Source organism: Perca flavescens, chromosome 15, assembly GCF_004354835.1.
Source record: "Perca flavescens isolate YP-PL-M2 chromosome 15, PFLA_1.0, whole genome shotgun sequence".
Classification (NCBI taxonomy): Eukaryota; Metazoa; Chordata; class Actinopteri; order Perciformes; family Percidae; genus Perca; species Perca flavescens.
In genome coordinates this window covers 25,224,940-25,244,118 of record NC_041345.1, presented here as the reverse complement: position 1 = coordinate 25,244,118, position 19,179 = coordinate 25,224,940, and the positions used below count along the sequence as shown (strand labels likewise).

Sequence of the window (19,179 nt, the reverse complement as noted above, 5' to 3'; positions counted from 1 at the left end):
GTGTATGCTAGAGCTGTCAACTGACGCAATGCAATGTGGTTGATGTTTGTTGCAGTTAAAGGATGCTTCACTGCCAGCCCAAGTATAGCCCAGAAAGGAGGTCAGGAAAGAAAAAGGTGGCAAAGAAAAGGCACATGGCTCAACAGCAACCAAAAGCACAATCATGGTTTGAGACAGAAGAAAATTAACAAATTTACACTTTAACATGAAGCAGTTTAACTTAACTAGTTGGCAGGGGTTGTGCCACTGTCTTCACCACAATAGGTTTTATTAACATACATATTTGTACCCTGTTTCCATATAAAAACAAAACAAAAAGTATCTTCTATAGACTGAAGCCAATGCGTAAGTACCTTAAACCTGCATTCTATCTATTTTTCAGCAGGGGGCAACTCCAGCGGCTCAAAAAAAAACGTCATTTTCTATGTCCATGAGAAAATGACCCTACTTATCACTTGATGTCTTACATCAATAAACATTTTCATAATAAGTCTATGGTCTCAATCACTAGTTGAAAATCTTCTTCAATATAGCATGATGTTCATTTTTTGGTTCAATTATGGTCCCATTTATTTTAAAATTACGATAAAGAGCGGGAATGCTTAAAAGTTAAAAAAAGGTAAAGGTACTTTATTTGTCACATACACGTACATGTAGCGAAATTCATTCTCTGCATTTAACCCATCCCTCAAGGGAGCAGTGGGCAGCCAATGACAGCGCCCGGGAACCAACTCCAGATCTGAGCCTTGATCAAGTGCACTGCCTGGAGAACCTAGTACATGGTTTTTGATGGTGGGGGAAACCGGAGCACCCAGAGGAAATCCACGCAAACATGGGGAGAACATGCAAACTCCACACAGAAAGGCCCCGGAACGACCTGTTTTCGAACACAGAACCTTCTTGCTGTGAGGCCACAGTGCTAACCATTGGGCCACCATGCTGCTTAAGGGCTTAGCTACACGCCGACCTGCCAATCACGACAGAGGCTTAGCAATGCTAACCATGGCACTGTGTACGTTAAAATAGCCCTGAACTTGCTTTTGGGTTATGTCCTTGTCTTAAACATTGACCCTCTCACTGTGTTTTCACTTAATCAAAGTTAATTGGAACATTTCGGTCGCCTAGAAATGCCTTATGTACCATAATGCTAACCAAGCTAGCTAGCAAGCGGTAGCGTTAGCTGGTAACTTAAGGGAAAGTCTGCCAATTTTCTATACTGCCATACATGCAGATGCCTGGCAACAGTAACCGCCTTTACCCGAAGGTAAATTATGATTCGCTTGAAAAGGGTTGAAAATAGGCAACTTTCCCTCTTTAGTGTTTAGGTGCAGCACCATTGCAACCATAAAAATCGTGCGGTTTCAACAAAACAATGTGCAACGGCCAAGTTGCCAATTTAGAGGAATCAAATCGGCACTCCACAGTGACGTCACTGCTGCTACGTCCAATATTTTTTCAGTGTGGTATCTTCCAAGCATTTTCCTCATTGTGTGAGTCAACTCTTTATAGCAGTGTAGTGTGTGGCTTCCTGAGCAGACCTTAATGGGGTGTAAATTGCTCTGTGCCTCCATATGTTTGTTGAAGTCCCTGCCTAATTAAAATTGAGCAGACTGTAGCATACATGTGGAGTTAAAGTCATGGAAGGTTTTGGTGCTGGATTTTGAAGCATTCCCCCATTGGTGTTTTATCTCTGCAAAGCAATAGACAGGGAGGAAAGAGGAACTAGGAAGATGGATAGGGAGATAAAACACCAATGGGGGAATGCTTCAACATCCAGCCAGAGTAAAAAGAAAAATTGAAGGAAGAAGAAAAAAGACAGAATGGAGAGAGAACAGGTGAACTGATGATGAAGAAAGAGGGTAGTTTGGGTAAGAGCCAGAGAGGTAGGCAGGGAAGATGGGAGAGAATATAAACACCCTGGGGTTGTTTCTATGTGAGTATGTGGTGACAGATAAGCCAGTGTCTGCACTCTGTTGTAAAAGCTATCTCGTTCCCCTGCAGCGGTAAAAGCAACACCTAATTCATGACGACAGACAGTTTACCTCACTTGTTTGTTGTTATCACTGTATCATAATCAATGCATTTCAGAATTTAAAGTTGTAAAAGCTCTAATATACTGTACATTAGCATTTAAATGTTTATTATCTCTACACTGTTCATTTTACGGTACTATAGAAAACTCCAGCTTGATGGACATTATACAACAGACGGGGAGGGGTTTTCTGGTATTTAAACAGCATAGATGATCCATAATTTTTAATAGTGAGATTTATACTTGTAGAGGGTTGCATTTATATTTCAAACTTGACAGCACTACTGTTGAAACAATAAGCTAATATTTTCAGCATCTGAGCTTTCGAGCACATCTCATGTAGCAAACTAAACTGGCTTAGGTGATCATATGACTTTAAGGAGACATATCATGCTCATTTTTAGGTTCATACTTCTATTTTGGGTTTCTACTAGAACATGATTAACATGCTTTTATGTTAAAAAAAATCTCATACTGTCTGAATATAGGCTACCTGTATTCCCCCTCTGTCTGGCTTGCTAGAAAAATATAACGCACCTTTGCAAAGGTAGTCCTCAAGCCAAGGGTGGAGATACTCAGATGGGGGGTGGTATTTTCTAATGAGCCTGCATGTGACATAGAAAGTGTGACAATCTTTCCTGATCTAGGTAGCCCACAAAAAACTTACTGGGTTGTCTTTTTGTTGTCTTTAGTTGTCTTCAGTTTGTGGGTTGATAGGCACTCCAAATACCCAAATGTACATACGTGCACAAGCACTGAAAAAGTGAGTTTTTCATTATATATTCCCTTAAAGGAACACGCCAACTTATTGGGACTTTAGCTTATTCACCGTAACCCCTAGAGTTAGACAAGTCGATACACACCCTTCTCATCTCAGTGCGTGCTGTAATGCTGTCTGACACCGCCAGCGGCATCAGGCCAGCACAGAACATGCAGGTGAATGGTTCCAGTAATCCTACTGCTCCGAATTGTGACAACAGCCATCTTCTAACCGTAAAGAAACCGGGAACTATATTCTCAGGCGGAAGAATATAGTACTTGGGTGGAATGATTTGCTTTGCAACAACCTGTCTGAGAATATAGTTCCCGGTTTGTTTACTGTTAGAAGATGGCTGTGTCTCACGTTGTTTTTTGTACACGCTGTGACTCTACAAATCACAACATGTAAATAGGAACATGTTGGCTTTATTTTGTCACTTTTGTCACAATTCGGAGCAGTAGGATTACTGGAACCATTCACCTGCATGTTCTGTGCTGGCCTGATGCCGCTGTCGGCGTCAGACAGCGTTACAGCACGCACTGAGATGAGAAGGGTATGTATCGACTTGTCTAACTCTGGAGGTTACGGTGAATAAGCTAAAGTCCCAACAAGTTGGCGTGTTCCTTTAAAGTGAGAGCTTTGGTAGCTCATGTGAGGCCTGAAAGACCAAAGTGCACAGGAAACCCACTCCCACAACCAAGCATCTCAAGTTAAATTCTGACAACATCAAAGATTAGTTGTGAGAATCCTCCTACACAGAGCACAATGTCTTATCAGTGAGGAGGACAGGCAGTGAGGTGCAGCAGTAAAAGGAGTGGATGATGGGACTCCCAGCCTGACTGAAAACCAGGACAGACACTGCTAAATCTACCAGGGACCACCAGAAGCATCTCAGTGGGACTCACTTATGGCGTTTTTCCATTACATTGTACCTGCTTGACTCGCCTCGAATCTACTCGCCTTTCTTGGTTTTCCATTATGAAAAAAAGTCCCTGGTACCTGTCAACAGGTACTTTTTTTAGGATCACCTCCATCGAGGTTCCAAGCGAGCTGAGGCGATACCAAAAGGTGATGTGAAAACCTGCAGACTACTGATTGGTTGGAGAGAATCGTCACTAATCACTGCCTCATCATTGCTAGTGACAGACAGAGGAACAAACACGCCATTTTTAAATAGTTTAGCCAGCTGTGTTTTTTTTTGCTGCCTCCAGCTTCCTTTGAAACAAAATGTGTCTTCTGGCAACAGCCACATGCCGTGAATCAAAAACAACACACCTTTGAAGTTCTGTGTGTGTATCGCGTTAGGTCACAGCAGTTTCCTGCGCCGTCGTAATGACGACGAGCCACGCTGGCCTCACGCATGAGGTGGTACTAAATCTGCAATGGAAAATGGACGACGGGGCACCGCGGTCAAGCTGAGCACAGCTGGTACTAGCAGTGGATAAGCGCCATTACATGGCTGGACTATCAGAACATCCAACTTGCCTTCAAGTCACGAGGAGTCAGCAGTTACCACATGAGATGCGATTGACAACACTAGCTTTTCATCACTTAAAAAATTACAAAAAATACGAGACTCAGGTGTGTATAAAAACAAGCATTATGTTTAGTCATGAGATGGCAATGGCTGTCTGTTGGTTGGTCCACCACTTTAGTCCATACTGGAATATATCAACTAAAACATGGATTGCCATAACATTTGATACAATGCCCCCCACCCCCAAGATTGATTTGGCAATCCCTTTTCATCTGTCACCATCATCAGGTCACATTTGGATTATGACCAAATATCTGCAAAACTGACATTACCGTCAGTCTCAGCTGAACATTCTGTTTAGTGCCAATAGCATATGTGGGCATGCTAACATGCTAATCCAAAGTGGTGAACATAGTCAACTGCTTAGTGCAATTTTTCAGTGTGGAATTCTGGGAGTTTTTATTTCTAAACACTATCGTCGATTAGAACGTTTTATATATCTCAATGATTAGAACGCATCTGTTCACGGAGGAGTTTAACCATTCAAGTTTATTCATGTTACGTTTAGTAACGTTTATTCATGTCATGCTAATAATATAGCTGCAGTTTCCCCAAAATAATTACGTTTTTCTTGATTCAATCTGTATTGGTAGCTAGCTGACCAGTTAGCTAGTGAGCCAGCAAGCTAACAGCAGCGGCTAATGTTATCAGGTTTTACCACACTATCACAATATATTTCACATGCCAATGTCACCTTTGGATTTTACCCGGCGGACGGGATTTGTTGTAATGCTAGCTAGCTACTCAGCGAGGCTGAGAGACGGGTGTGGGTGGGGATTGCACGGGGAATCTCCAAGGGGGTAAGCTTCGCTTCAGAACTCGAGCCATCTATGGCGCCATTTTGTTGCTAACTGGCCATCACCTCCTGTTAGCATTCCGCTGACTGCCATTTTTTTTTTTACGTCACTTGACTGCGAATAACTTTACATCAGAAATGTTTGAAGACTCTATTTGTCCGTTATTTAGTTCCAAAGAAACACGACAATGTATAATCCAATACCATCAAGTGTATTAAAACCAGTTCTGTTGTACTGCATTGAAAACTACAATCTGTGCAAAACCACTCTGATGATAATCATCAGTTGATATGACAAAAACATGCATGACATTTAAGTATTTCTGACAAAGGCTTCATTACCTTGTACCTCACGTTATGGCTCCGTAGCAGACGTTTTTGTAAAAATAGGCTAACGATTGGGTCATAACCAAGTGACTCACTGTCGCATAGTAGAGGAATTGCCGTATAGTACAGGAGAAGCTCGCAGGCAGTTTTGACTTACATGAGCTGTTTAGGTTTAATTACTAATTTTAACTAGCATGTTAGTTAGCAATAATTAGCCTGTACCCATGTTATCTCCTTACATACAGCTACCAGAAGACTTACAACTTTCAGACACGTTGCTCACGTCACATTCTCTCAGTTGGAGGCTGCGCAGTAAAGCTGGCCATCACCGGAAAAGTGCTTCTAATAGCCTTCACTGGTCTCCGTCCAGAGCAACGGGGTCTATTGGTCCATTATATACTGTCTATGGGAATCTCCAAGACAGCAAGGACGTAGCGTTCACGGAGCCGTAGCTAGCTAGCTAACATTATGGATGGCCGATGTTGTGACTAGGATGCCTGCATCTGATATTCTCTGTTTCCCGACGCTTATTAAGACCATTAATAACCAGGGGTTATTAACAGATGTGTACCCACTCGATCACTCTCTGGGACATGTTTTCATTCTAATCAAATGTGTTTGTAGTTTGAAACAAGCTAGTATTGGACCGCTGATTAGCTTACAACACTAGTATTCGGGGCACAGGGAAAGAAAATATATGAAAGTGTAATAAAATTATAAAATAATGATAAACCCTGAAATATGTAGTAAATTTGTGGTTTGTTGTTGACATCAACTTTGCATTTATGCACAAGTAAAAAAAAAAACAGACTCAAAGCGTAAACACTTCAGGTCGTGTTTACGCCCATGAGACAGGGCTGAGACCGGAGCTGAACAGAGCCGGTGCAAACAGCTGCATGGATTAAAATGAAAGTGTCTAAAGCGCTTGCAGGGGGTAAGAAAGAATTAAAAATATGAAGTTAAAAAGGCTGCACAATGCATATTGTGCAAAACATCCTTTGAGGTGAGGAACTGCTTCCAGTTGCTCTCATATGTTCACCTTCAGATCTGTGTCATTATTTTTACTTCTACCTAATGTTTTCTAACTTGTTTCCTTTTTGCCTCCTTGAATTGGATGCTTCCATGGCAGAGTATGTGATATATGATTTTCATGTGATGTTAAATGTGAAATGTAAAAATACTAACTGTGAAATTCAATAAATTAAACCTTTTCAGTTATATTAAAAATTCATGTGGTAAATGCATGGTGTATCGATGGAAAAGCAGGGGACTTTTCCACAAGGCACAAGCCTGTTGGCAAAAATAATGGACTGGTCACTGTGACTGACATCTCAACAGTTTAAATGGCACCTGTTGTGCTTCAATTACACCCATGTAGTGTGTGTGGGTGTGTGTAAGAGAGAGAAAAAAAGAGTGTGTGTGTGTACTAAATGCAATGTCAACAATGTGGATTTTTTAACACATGCTACACAAACACTCACCCTTCTCGTTGTCTTATAGGCCCCGTTCTTACCTGGTTTTAAAATAAGATCTGAGTGATCGAATCACAAGTGGATAGATCTAAGTACAGGTGAAAACACTCAAACACTCAACACGCATTGAGGACAAATTGAGATCCGATCACTCAAACCACATTCGGAAGGGGTCTAGGCCACAAGTGGCCACATTCTAATAGAAGTGTAAACGCGTATGTCTCCTGAGCCACATTAAGGACCACCTACTTAACTGAGCGAACTCTGTACTTCTTCAAAGTATTTCTCATGTCATAGTAACCACTGAGAGTGATCATGTGTTTTGGATGTTATTATTATACTGTCGGTAATGTGTCAGTGTTTTTTTTACCGGTGCTGCCTGTTCTTATATCCACGGATGTGAGGACCTCTGTGCAGCACAGCTGCCTGGAAAAGGCAGCCGGCGGTATTATTTTTATTTTCATAAAATGTCCTCAAATTCACCAATGTGGATATAGGACTCTTTATATCACTATAAACATTCCTGCTCCCATGTCGTCTCCTTATTTATTAGGGGTCCAAGCCCGAGGCTGGAAGAATCGCACAGCAGGGCTGTGGAACCCTATTGCTTTCCTAAGATTTCTTATTATTATTCTTCCGCCGATAAAACACATTCTACAGCCTAAACCGTACATGGTGGGGGGGTGCCGTTTTCAAGACTGGTCCAGATTCCTGCAGGGACCTCGGCCCAAAAAAATTTAGCCACTTCCACCACTAGGTGGCGCTATAGCAGAAAAAACGCGTTTGGCCTTATAACTCCCACACCATACACCCGATATTCAAAAACCATACATCTACGCATTTACTGGATCCAGCTAAATCACGTGGAATAGGCCACGCCCATTTCCGCCTAGACGCATACGCGTGAAAAATCGCGATTTATCGTAAACCTGCTTTTTTGTACTCCTCCTAGACCGTGCGACCGATCTGCATGAAACTTGGTATGTAGCCTCTCCAGACCGACCTGACAGAAAGTTATCAAAAGAATATTTGTCGGATGAAAATTTCGTGAATTACGCGCAACCAAATTTGTGTAGCTAGCTACGAAGACACAAACATTGCCATATCTCAGCCAAAATAAATGGTATCATTGCGAATCTTTAGAATCTTGTGTGGCTCCCCAACCAGTTTCACAAAAATTGGCCACTAGAGGGCGCTACAAGTACAAAGGTTTATATCTCATGAACGGCTCATCCGATTTTTACAAAATGTGAATGTACCATCTCGGCCCACTCCTGAGGCCAGGCCTACAGTGGGGTACTGGTTCGTCAAAGTGGGCGTGGCCTATGGGATCCAGGTTTGGATTCACCACTTACACTAATGTGAGCAACTTAAAATTTACAGCGTAGATGGACAATGGGTCATGGACCTTACCTACCAAAAATTACACACATGCACCACTAGGTGGCGCTATAATGACGTAAAACGTGTTTTTGTCTATAACTCCCACAGTCTACATTGCAGATTATAAACCCTTATATCCACGTGTTCCTTGAATCCATCTGAGTCTGACGACATAGACCTCGCCCATCAGCGCTAGGAAGTTTTTCGCAATATCGCGCAATGCGCAAAACCAACGTTTCGTACTCGTCCTAGGCCGTCCGAGATATTGGTACAAAACTTGGCCTTTAGCATCTCCATACGGACCTGACCTAAAGTTATCAAAAGAATTTTGCTACGTTACACCATTCGCAATTAACAAGCAAAGCTAGCCACAAAACACGAACGTTAGCATATCTTGGCCAAATGAATAGGTATCGGAGCAAAACTTGGTATTGTTGTTCAACATCCCACTCCGAGCCTCCCTACCAAATTCGGTGAAGATCAGCCGTTAGGGTGCGCTATAATGAACGTAGAAGAATTTTGGCAAATAAGTCAATGCATTTAAATGGGAATAATTTGCAATGAAATATCTCTGCTGCAGTAAATGCTATCATCACAAAACTTGAGATTATTGTTGGACATGCCAATCTGTGGCTCTCCACCAGATTTGGTGATGATTGCCCTTTAGGGGGCGCTGTAATTGAGTTAGAAGTGTTTTGGCCTTTTACGCGATGAAGAGGAAATTTGCAGTTGCATTTCACTACAGACTTTGGAGCTCGCACTTGGTCAAATTTCCTGACTTTTGCCTCGCCGCCATCGTGCTTTGGGTTCTCCTTTCGCGGGCTCCGCTTCCGTGGGCTCTTAGCGTCGTCAGGGGCGACTGGCACCAGGGGAGGCTTGGACCCCATTCATAACTGCTTGCAGTTCTAGTTAGTCTTGCATTGCCAGAGCTATCGCCACAGCACTGTGTACATAAAGCAGCTGTAAATTCTTCAAAATGAAAGTTGGTTATTTTGTTATTTAAATACTTTTATTATGACGCCGAAAACTCAGGAAATGTTGGGTCTTCAACAGCAGCAAATTAACACTCCTATAAGCGAACATGAAACGGCGCCCGTCAGTAGACATTCTTATGTCGGCGCACAGACAGCACATTTTCATTAACGTTAGTCATCGCATATTTCTAATGTATGATTAACGTTAATGTTAACAACTGATATTTATAAACACACTCAAACACAACCAGCCTATGAAAACAGAAATTATGTACGTGTTTATTTGCATATAGAGCTGTGAGATTCAATCACAAGTGTGGACTCATTTGGAGACACATTCTACTGCCCGGTGTAATCACACATGCTTAGAGCTTTACAAATGTGATCACATGACATGTGTTTATGTGTTTCCAAGTGACATCAAAGCACAGTGCAAGGTGTCTCTTGCCAAGATAACGCTCAATGGTGTTTTAAGCCCCCAACGTCTCCTTCCAGGCAGCGCTGCGACTGTTGACTTCAAGGCACCTAACCCTACCCCAACCCTAACCCTAACCATAACCATTACCTAATCCTAGTGCCTTCCAGGTAGCGCTGCCGTTGGGGGCTTAAAACACCAATAACCCAAGATAACATGTTGGAGATTTATCGAGCTTTACTAATTAAATTAAACTAAAAGAAACTAGGAAACAAATTATACTAAAAGAAAAGCACTCAACACATTTTACATAAATAATTGCACCATCTTCATCGTCATTGCTTAGTCATTTGGAAGATACAGGCACCGGCTGGCATTAGTGCAACATAATTTTTTTCTGGGGATGGTGGTTACTCCTATTCTGTCACCACTCTCACTTTCTCCATGTGTCTCTGAGGAAAATTGCTTTTATAATTGCAACATTTTACAATGCCAAGTAACCAGACAACACGCACACGCTCGAACACACGCCCGCACACATAGACATAGACACACACACACACACACACGCACACACACACACAGCCAACAGTGTCCAGACTACTGGATCCATCAGTTCATTAGGAGAAGCTCCTTTCAGAATACAAACAGCACAGAGAGACAAAGGGTGTGAGAGAAAGAGTGAGATATTTCTACTTAATTGTTTCTTTTGACAATTTGACCTTTTTGACCATGCCCTGCTCATTTTCAGAATCCTCAGTTACATATTATACTATGATATTATTGGAATCATAATAAACTGAGTATGAAATGTAAATATTGAATGTTCAACCCAGTCTCATGGCAGTTCATGAAATGGTCACATAATTTAATCTATTTGATTCGCATACACAAACATGTTTATCTCGTTTTTGTTCGTGAGGGTCAGCACGTTTTTTAAACTATTGTATTTGTGATCACAGCACGATTCTCATTGAGTAGTATGAAACCCGTCCCGCTGTATACAGCTATGCAATTGTTGGTATTATAAAAACGTGCTGACCATCACGAAAAAAAAAGAACATGCTGACCATAACAAACAAAAACGAGATAAACATGTTTGTGTACATAAATCGAATAGATTAAATTACGTGACCATTTCACGTACTGCCGTTAGACTGTTGGAATGTTAGGAACTACTCTGCCAAAAATATTCCCCAAAACTGATCCATCATTCCTTTTCCCCTAAAAACATAGCCTCTAAGATGAAGAATCAACTCCTTATTCCAGATCACGGTCATCCCCAAAATCGAATTAATTGCTTCTTGCTAAAGTTCAATCTGTCAAATGCAAAAGTTAGTTATTAGTAATAAGTGTTAGAGAGATCATGTTCGCAGAGAGACAGCCTTAAAAGTAGGAAGTAGGAATGGCCGAACCTTTTACCACAGTGGCAGGAGACTAATGAGAGTAGTCTACGTTGGTTGCTAACAATCTCTTAATGCTTTGGCTCGTGACACAGTGACAGTGATACCCAGTTTAGCTCCTGATACATCCAAAGTAGGCTAAGTTACCGTATGCAACACTTGAAATGCAACGATGCATCTGTAACGTATTCTCTTAATGTAAATGAATGATTTTCTGTCTGAGCAAAACATTCATTGCAACTATATGACCTCGCAGTAACGCTAACACAGTCATCTACTGTAGGCAATACAGCACCGTAAAGAAAAAACCTTTACGACAGCAGGTGTGGTAAAAACACTGCCACTTTTGTCCTAAGAGCCCGCTAGAATTAACACAAACTGAAAGTTACATATAGCCACTTTGAAGAAATTGCAAGTCAGACAATATGTTTAAAAAATCTTTTTATCATAAGTGATATGTGAAGGTACATGAAGTTGTCATGTTCTGAGATCTCTCAATACAATTTGCACACCCTGCACTACATCCTTCCTTCTTTCCCTTTCTAAAACAGTTGTATTGTACATATTTCTTCTAGTCTCTATTTACATACTTTTTATTGTAATATTTCTATTCTGTTCTTGACTGTAGCAGTACTTTGCTTCATTGTCTATTCGATTTTCAATTTGTTTATTGTATGCACGTGACACACCAAATTCCTTGCAAGTGAAAACTTAGGCTACTTTGGCAATAAATGTGATTCTCATTCTTCTAATTCCTTGGTGACTACATTGTTGTCATCATTAATAGAACCAACGGGTAGAGCTACAAACAAATTGTGTGACACAAAATGCAACACTGGCACTGCTCTCTCCTCAGGAAAACTATGAGTCATGTACCTGCCCGAGATCTGAATAACCAGCACTTGGTAGATTGTTTTCAGTCAAACAGGAATAATTTAAATTAAAATCTTATTTCCTCTTGTTTTCTCCAAGGTCAAAATATTTCTGTTCTTTTCTGTCTTCACAAGACCCACAGGAGCATCACACACACACACACACACACACACACACTCACACTCACACTCCGCAGTATCCAATTTTATCCAACCGAGAGGAGGAAAAGCAATGGGAGATTTGATGTGATGTGTCACTTGTCATTGTCAGCTCCCTTGTGACACTCCACTACACCTATTGTTTATTTGTGTTTGTGTGAGTCATCTGCACATGCTTGAAAGTTAAATGACAGTTTGTCACGCACAAGCACGCTTTGTACATTCCCTCAGTGTGTGTATTTGGAGTATCTTCAAATGCCTTATATCCATAAAATCAGTATAACCTAAGCTGAAAGGTTATGTAGCCCATAAACCATAATAATTAATAAAAGTATTGAAATTGCGTCATAAATAAAAATACATACAAAACATATTGAGCCAAAGGATTTCTAAATGTTGAAACCCGTTGTCACTGCAAACTCGTAAAATATGGACGTTTGGACAGTGGCTGTCAGGGTCTGAAGTGACGAAAAAAGCACCCTTCAGCGTGTCTGTAGAACAAACCGGGGAGAGCAGCAGCTAAACAGGGTCTGAAGATGACGTAACACTTGAACGACTACGGTAGCGAGTAGTATATAAGGCCAAAATGCCGCATAAGGTTGGGGTGGTGGTGGATGGGTCAAACACAGGACTTTTCACCCACGTGTCATGAAAAAGTCGCTTTCTTCTTTTCCTAAACCCAACCGTCCAGTTATTACTAGAGATGGCCCGATACCACTTTTTTGCTTCCCGATACCGATCCCAATACCTGAACTTGCGTATCGGCCGATACCGAGTACCGATCCGATACCAGTGTGTCATATATTTTATTATGTTTTAACAGCTGTATACTACTATCCCTGTATGGATGTGATATGATTTCTATCTCTGACTGGCTCAGGTTAAACTCTTTGTGAAACATGAACAAACACAAACAATAAATGCCGTAGAACTTTATTTTATTCTCCAGTCAGTCAGTTATAACGGAAAAAGAACATAAATAAACTACTTTAATGTAGATTTTCTTTAGGGCTTTATTACGTGGTATCGGATCGGTGCATAAACTCCAGTACTTCCCGATACCAGCGTTTTAGGCAGTATCGGAGCCGATACCGATACATCGGTATCGGAACATCTCTAGTTATTACCGCGTGTCACGGAAACGAAAGCCCACCCACAACCTTTTCCTTAATAGTTGCCGCTCGAAAAAGGATTTCACAGTAGTTTCTTGTAATAGTCCCGCCTTGCATTATTTTCACAGTAAAAGTCTAAATACGGTATTATATTGTCAAATATCACAGTTAAAGCCTGTGACGCGGTAATAATGTAATTTATTGTGAAATATTACAGTTATATCTTGTGAAATCCTGGAAATATTTTACAGTGTAACTGCGTCAAAAGGGACGCCAATAGTCCCGAACAAGGGCGTTTAGATAAAGCGCTTTATATGACGCTAAAGGAGACTTTCAGTGTCAATAAATACGACAAAGGCACCTGACCAAGCTTCCGTATTTATGTACAGTTTTACATTTTTTAACATATGCCATTCTTATGAGCAGAGTGTAGAGGTGTTTATTGTTTATTTTGCACCGACAAACTGACCCCTTAGCTTTCTGCTGCAAAAATCAATGCATGCTCTAGCTGTTATGGTTTTCTATTTTAGATAGATTTAAACAGGATCATGTAAACAACGGCTGGAGGCCGCAGTAAGTCTTTTTCCTAAGGGTTGAAGAGATGAGAGAATTAATAAAGTAAAGCTAAAAGATGATAGAAGTCAAAAGGTATTGTAAAGAAAAGAAGGGTGATAATTAGTCCATGGCTGAAACTCTCCCACATCATCCCTCTTCTTTCCCCTTCATGTTTTATTTCATCTCTTTCCCTCCATACTCAGCCTCTTTCTTTTTCTCTTTGTAGCCCCGTTCTCCCATTCCCTCTCCCCAAACAGAAGAAAAGCATGTGCCTCGCCACTCCATTATCACACCACCACCTTAAGCATAGACATGTTCACGTCATTTATTAGACAAATAATACAGCAGCTGCCAAAGACACTGCTAACACTGTAATGAAAGTAAGGCTTCATGCATATTTTGTCTTATAAAACAATGTTTAAAACAGGTTTCTTAAGGACTCAAGGGTAAACAATCATGGATTTCTCATGGATCAAGTGTTTTCTTTTACAGCCACAAAACTCATCTGAAAACCCCTACAACCTGAGTAAATTTTATGAAAATGTTTGCAGAATTAATAAAAGAGTTATTATCAAAAACTCATAGGAGCTTGAGTGTTGCTTTTATGTCATATTGTTGAACTAGCATGAAATAAAGCAAGCATCAGCCTCATACACTTGAAATTCAACTTCAAAACAGTTTGGTTGTACTTTCAGCACCTGAATACTTCCTACCTAAAAATATTCATAGATATGTATCAGTGCAGCCATGCATCAGGCTGCAATGTAACCCTATAGGGCATTTGCTCACCGTCAATAGAGACAAAGAACATGGCATCATACTCTGAAAGCCACGCCCTCCAGGGGGAAAACAACTCTTCGCTGTCCATTGACTTGTATAGCGTGAAGGTGTCTCCTCGTCAATTTCATCTGCTAGCAAACAACAGAAAAGTGTCTAAAAGCTGAATGGGAAGACTATGGGATCCTGACACTAATGGCGCTTTTCCATTAAATGGTACCTACTCGCCCTGCCTCGACTCGCCTTTTTTGGTTTTCCATTACGAAAAAAAGTATCTGGTACCTGCTAACAGGTACTTTTTTTAGAACCTCCTCAGTCGAGGTTCCAAGCGAGCTGAGGCGAGCCGAGAAGGTGATGTGAAACCCTGCAGGCTACAGTGGTCGGAAAGAATCGTCACATTGGCATTTTTAAATAGTTTAGCCAGCGGTGTTTTCTTGCTGCCGGAGGCTCCACGCAGAGCTTTCTCCGTAGCATACAAGTGGCCTGATGGTTATACTTGTGCGCTGGTGTGTGTGTTGAGTCGCCGTGTGTGTGTGTGGGGAGCTGGTGAGCGAGGGAGAAGTGAGAGAGTGCCGGCGATTAGCTCCGCAGCGAGTAGTGACTCGAGTCATATAGTGAGAGAAACAAAGTGTCTCCCCTGTTCTTTCTGACCACGGTGGGAAATCTGGAGCAGGAAAAGTTAAAGGAGAACTTCGGGCAAGTTTTCCGTTAATCTTGATTGCTATATGTGTATGAGTACTGCCGATAGCAAAAAAAAACGAGCCGAATCGGTGCTAGCAACACGGAGCTGCTGCAGCTAATGCCGAGAGCTCCCACTCAGCTAAAACGGCAGTTATGGGGGCATAAGATAAAGAGTGCCTTTGTGCCTCTTAACAGACACAAAATGCAATTAAAATGTCTGTGCAACATGAACAGGGCCCTTACATGACAATAAGATGCATTTAGAAACTTAGCCATTGTTTAAATTCACCTACCCTCTTAGCTTCTAGCTGCCGTCTGGGATGAGTGAGCAGCAGTTCCATGTGTATTTGTAGCATATATATCCATTTTGTGTGCTGTCGTTGGTGAATATGAGTCTCTGCAGTGGCGAATTGTGTGGTAGTTTCCTTAGCCAGGCTAGCAGCCAGGACCGGCATCCAGCTTCTACTTTCACGTCGCCTCCCGCACCGACAACAATCCACAGGCGCCCGCTGGTCAGGTGGAGGTCCTCCAGAGGAGAGTTCATGCTTTCGCGGCGAAATTTTGAAGTTTATTCCCCCCTCAAAAATAGGTAATTGAGCACTGTAGTGGTTATGATCATATCAGTGACTATGTAACTACATGGAAACAGACCAAATGATGCCTGTTTCTTGTACAGTATAATAGCGTTACTGAAGGCTAGCTCTAGCTCCATATTTACACTACCCCAAGCTTCTTCCCTTGTGAACACCTCCGCTCTTCACTCTTCACACACTACACTCCGATCTGCACACTGCTGTTCACCTTTTCCTGCTACAACTGAATTCCCACGGGACTTCAGCGCAAGGCTACAGCCTTCTGTAATGTTACTTTACAAGAAACAGCATAATGGATGGATATATATGCTACAAATACACATGGAACTGCTGCGTGATGATTATTACCGGAGCCTGGCTGAACACACTCACTCATCCCAGGCGGCAGCTAGCAGCTAAGAGGGTAGGTGAATTTAAACAATAGCTAAGTTGCTAAATGCATCTTGTTGTCATGTAAGGGCCCTGTTCATGTTGCACAGACATTTTAATTGCATTTTGTGTCTGTTAAGAGGCACAAAGGCACTCTTTATCTTATGCCCCCATAACTACCGTTTTAGCTGAGTGGGAGCTCTCGGCATTAGCTGCGTTTTTTTTTGCAATCGGCAGTACTCATATACATATAGCAATCAAGATTAACGGAAAACTTGCCCGGAGTTCTCCTTTAACTATCTTGTTGATTTCATGTTGTTTACGGAGAAGGAGAACCAGGAAACGAGTCGGGGGAAATGCAACGCTACCAAGCCACGCCCACGGCAGTCGCTATGACGACCAGCCAAGATGAGGCGGTACTAAAATCTGCAATGGAAAAGGGACGCACAGTGCGCCGAGGCGAGTAGAGTCGAGACGAGTCGAGCAGGTACCATGTAATGGAAAAACGCCATAAGATAACGTTATGGACTCTGTCTCTATGTACGTCCGCTAAAAGTGCTGTTTTTGCCACTGACAGCTTTCTCGCTCGAAACTGGACCAATTACAACATTTTGTTCACATTACACTTAAACACAAAAGCAAGACAAAATATTGTGGGGTTTAAAAAATAGCAAAATTATCCTTTAAAAATGTTATAGCGGCAACTGCAGCAACACAGGGTTTTGCAAATGTTCTGGATGAGTGATCAGATCTCTATAACCTCAACAGGTGCTGACATTTTTGTTGTGCTTGCCACAGCACGCCACTCTCCTCTCTTCTTCCCAACAAACAGGCTCATATTAGGTCAGACCAGCCCTTTTGAGATTTACAACCATTGAGAAATAAAATATGACAACTGTGATGTAACAGATTTGGAAAGCCCAGACAACTGATGTATTACTAATAGAGCCGTCAGATCACAAAACATTTCATATGTATCTGTTTTGGCTGTGAAAACACCCATTGTACTAACTACACTGACTCATGGACTGTACAAATTTTTTTTTTGCTACTTTGTATTTTTACACAACATACAGTATATCCTAAACTTATTGTATATTCCATTTTCCGCCGAAGCGGACACAAATCTGCCAGAGATGACAGATGAAGTTAACGCTAATTATGAAATGAAATGAAGTCGGAGAGACACAGGAGTATTTATATAATATAGACCCAGCTAATCGATAATTAAATTTGTTGCCAACTAATTTTATCAGCAATTGTAATTGATTTAATAGTAGTTGTTGCAGCCCTAACGGCAATACCAGTTTCAATCCACACACACACAAACTAGAGGAATTTTGAATTGAGTGAGCTAATTAGGAGTATATTAACACTCTTCATAAACACTGAAACTGCCCTGCTTATACAGATGGTTAAACTAAATTTACCACAGGGTGCATTCCAGTGTGTGTGTGTGTGTGTGTGTGTGTGTGTGTGAGAAAGAGGGAGAGAGATATCAACTTTATTTACAAAGATAAGTGTATATAGAGTATAGATAAGTGTTTCTGAAGATGCCAGCTGATTCCTATACTTAACATAAACTGTTGAGTTTTCTTATTTATGTGTGTGTGTGTGTGTGTGTGTGTGTGTGATGAATGCACTAGTGTGTCTGATCATATGTGCGTGACAGCCAGTCTCAGTCCCAGCAGACTTCAGAGCATTTTGCAGTAGGAACTATCATCACTCACTTCAATAAGAATGTCAACATCAAAACACTCCTCCTGCAGCTGAAACCTTAGGGTGACTTTTCTCACCAATTAACATACCACTTGGCTGTTTTCAGGGGAAAACACTGCACATCTAAATACATCAATGAAGCCGGATTATGGATTAACTCATTCGCATACAGGCGCAGGAAAAAGGGCTGTTCTGTGACTGCAGCCTCACAGGTTTGAACTCCCTAAATGGCTTTGAATATTTTGCTGTGCAGCGTAAAGCCTAAATGATACCGTCCATGAGCAAATCCATTCCAGAGTAGAATTGAGACTGGGCTGAAAAGTAGAAAGTTTGTCCTGAGGGTGAAGTTCGGAAAAGACACGGGGGTCACCAGAATCAAACGGGTTTATCCGCTAGGATAGGATCCCCTATGAAGGACATGTCTTTTAAACTAAGATACAAGATATCCAAAATAAATCCATCCATCCATCATCATCTGCTTATCCGGGGTTAGGTCGCGGGGCAGCAGCTTTAGCAGGAAACTTCCTTAAACTTCCTTTTCTCAAGTCACATTAACCAGCTCTGACTCAGGGATCCTGAGGCAGTCCCAGGCCAGTATGGAGATATACCGTAACCTCTGCACCTAGTCCTGGGTCTTCCCGAGACCTCCTCCCTAGCATCTTAGTAAATGCCCGAACCACCTCAGCTGGCTCCTTTTGATGCAAAGGAGCAGCAGAACCCTCAATGAACCACTCCTGGGCACCCTGCAGTTCACCTATAGAGCCAACAAGTCTGCAGATGATACACTGAACTCCTCAGGAACCTAGGCCAGGATCCTGTTTGTGGACTTCCGCTCTGCCTTCAACACCATCCTCCCTGCTATGCTGCAGGACAAGATGTGCCAGCCGCACGTGCCTGACTCCACCTGCAGGTGGATCACAGACTTCCTATCTGACCGGAAGTAGCGTGTGAAACTGGGGAAACACATCTCTGACTCTGACCATCAGCACCGGTTCTCCTCAAGGCTGTGTCCTTTCCCCTCTGCTCTTCTCCCTGTACACCAACAGCTGCACCTCCAGTCGCCAGTCTGTCAAGCTCATGAAGTTCGCGGACAACACTACACTCATTGGACTCATCTCTGGTTGGGCTGAGTCCCCCTACGGGAGGAAAATTGACCACCTGGTGACCTGGTGCAGTCAGAATAACCTGGAGCTAAACGCTCTGAAGACAGTGGAGATGATTGTGGAATTTAGAAAGGACGCAG

At 41.9% G+C, this 19,179-nt stretch overlaps 1 protein-coding gene across 2 annotated transcripts in view; it reads right to left on the bottom strand.

The window, feature by feature from the left end:
• jupb (junction plakoglobin b) overlaps nucleotides 1-19,179 on the bottom strand; it is a 150,443-nt gene that overhangs the window by 70,980 nt on the left and 60,284 nt on the right. The window contains exon 1 of one of the 2 annotated variants that reach the window (XM_028599040.1): nucleotides 5,468-5,491. The exons of the other annotated variant lie outside the window; for it this stretch is intronic. The gene's annotated coding sequence lies outside the window, so the exon portion shown is untranslated. Of the gene's footprint in view, nucleotides 1-5,467; nucleotides 5,492-19,179 lie in introns of those variants that run through there. 2 annotated transcript variants of the gene reach the window in all.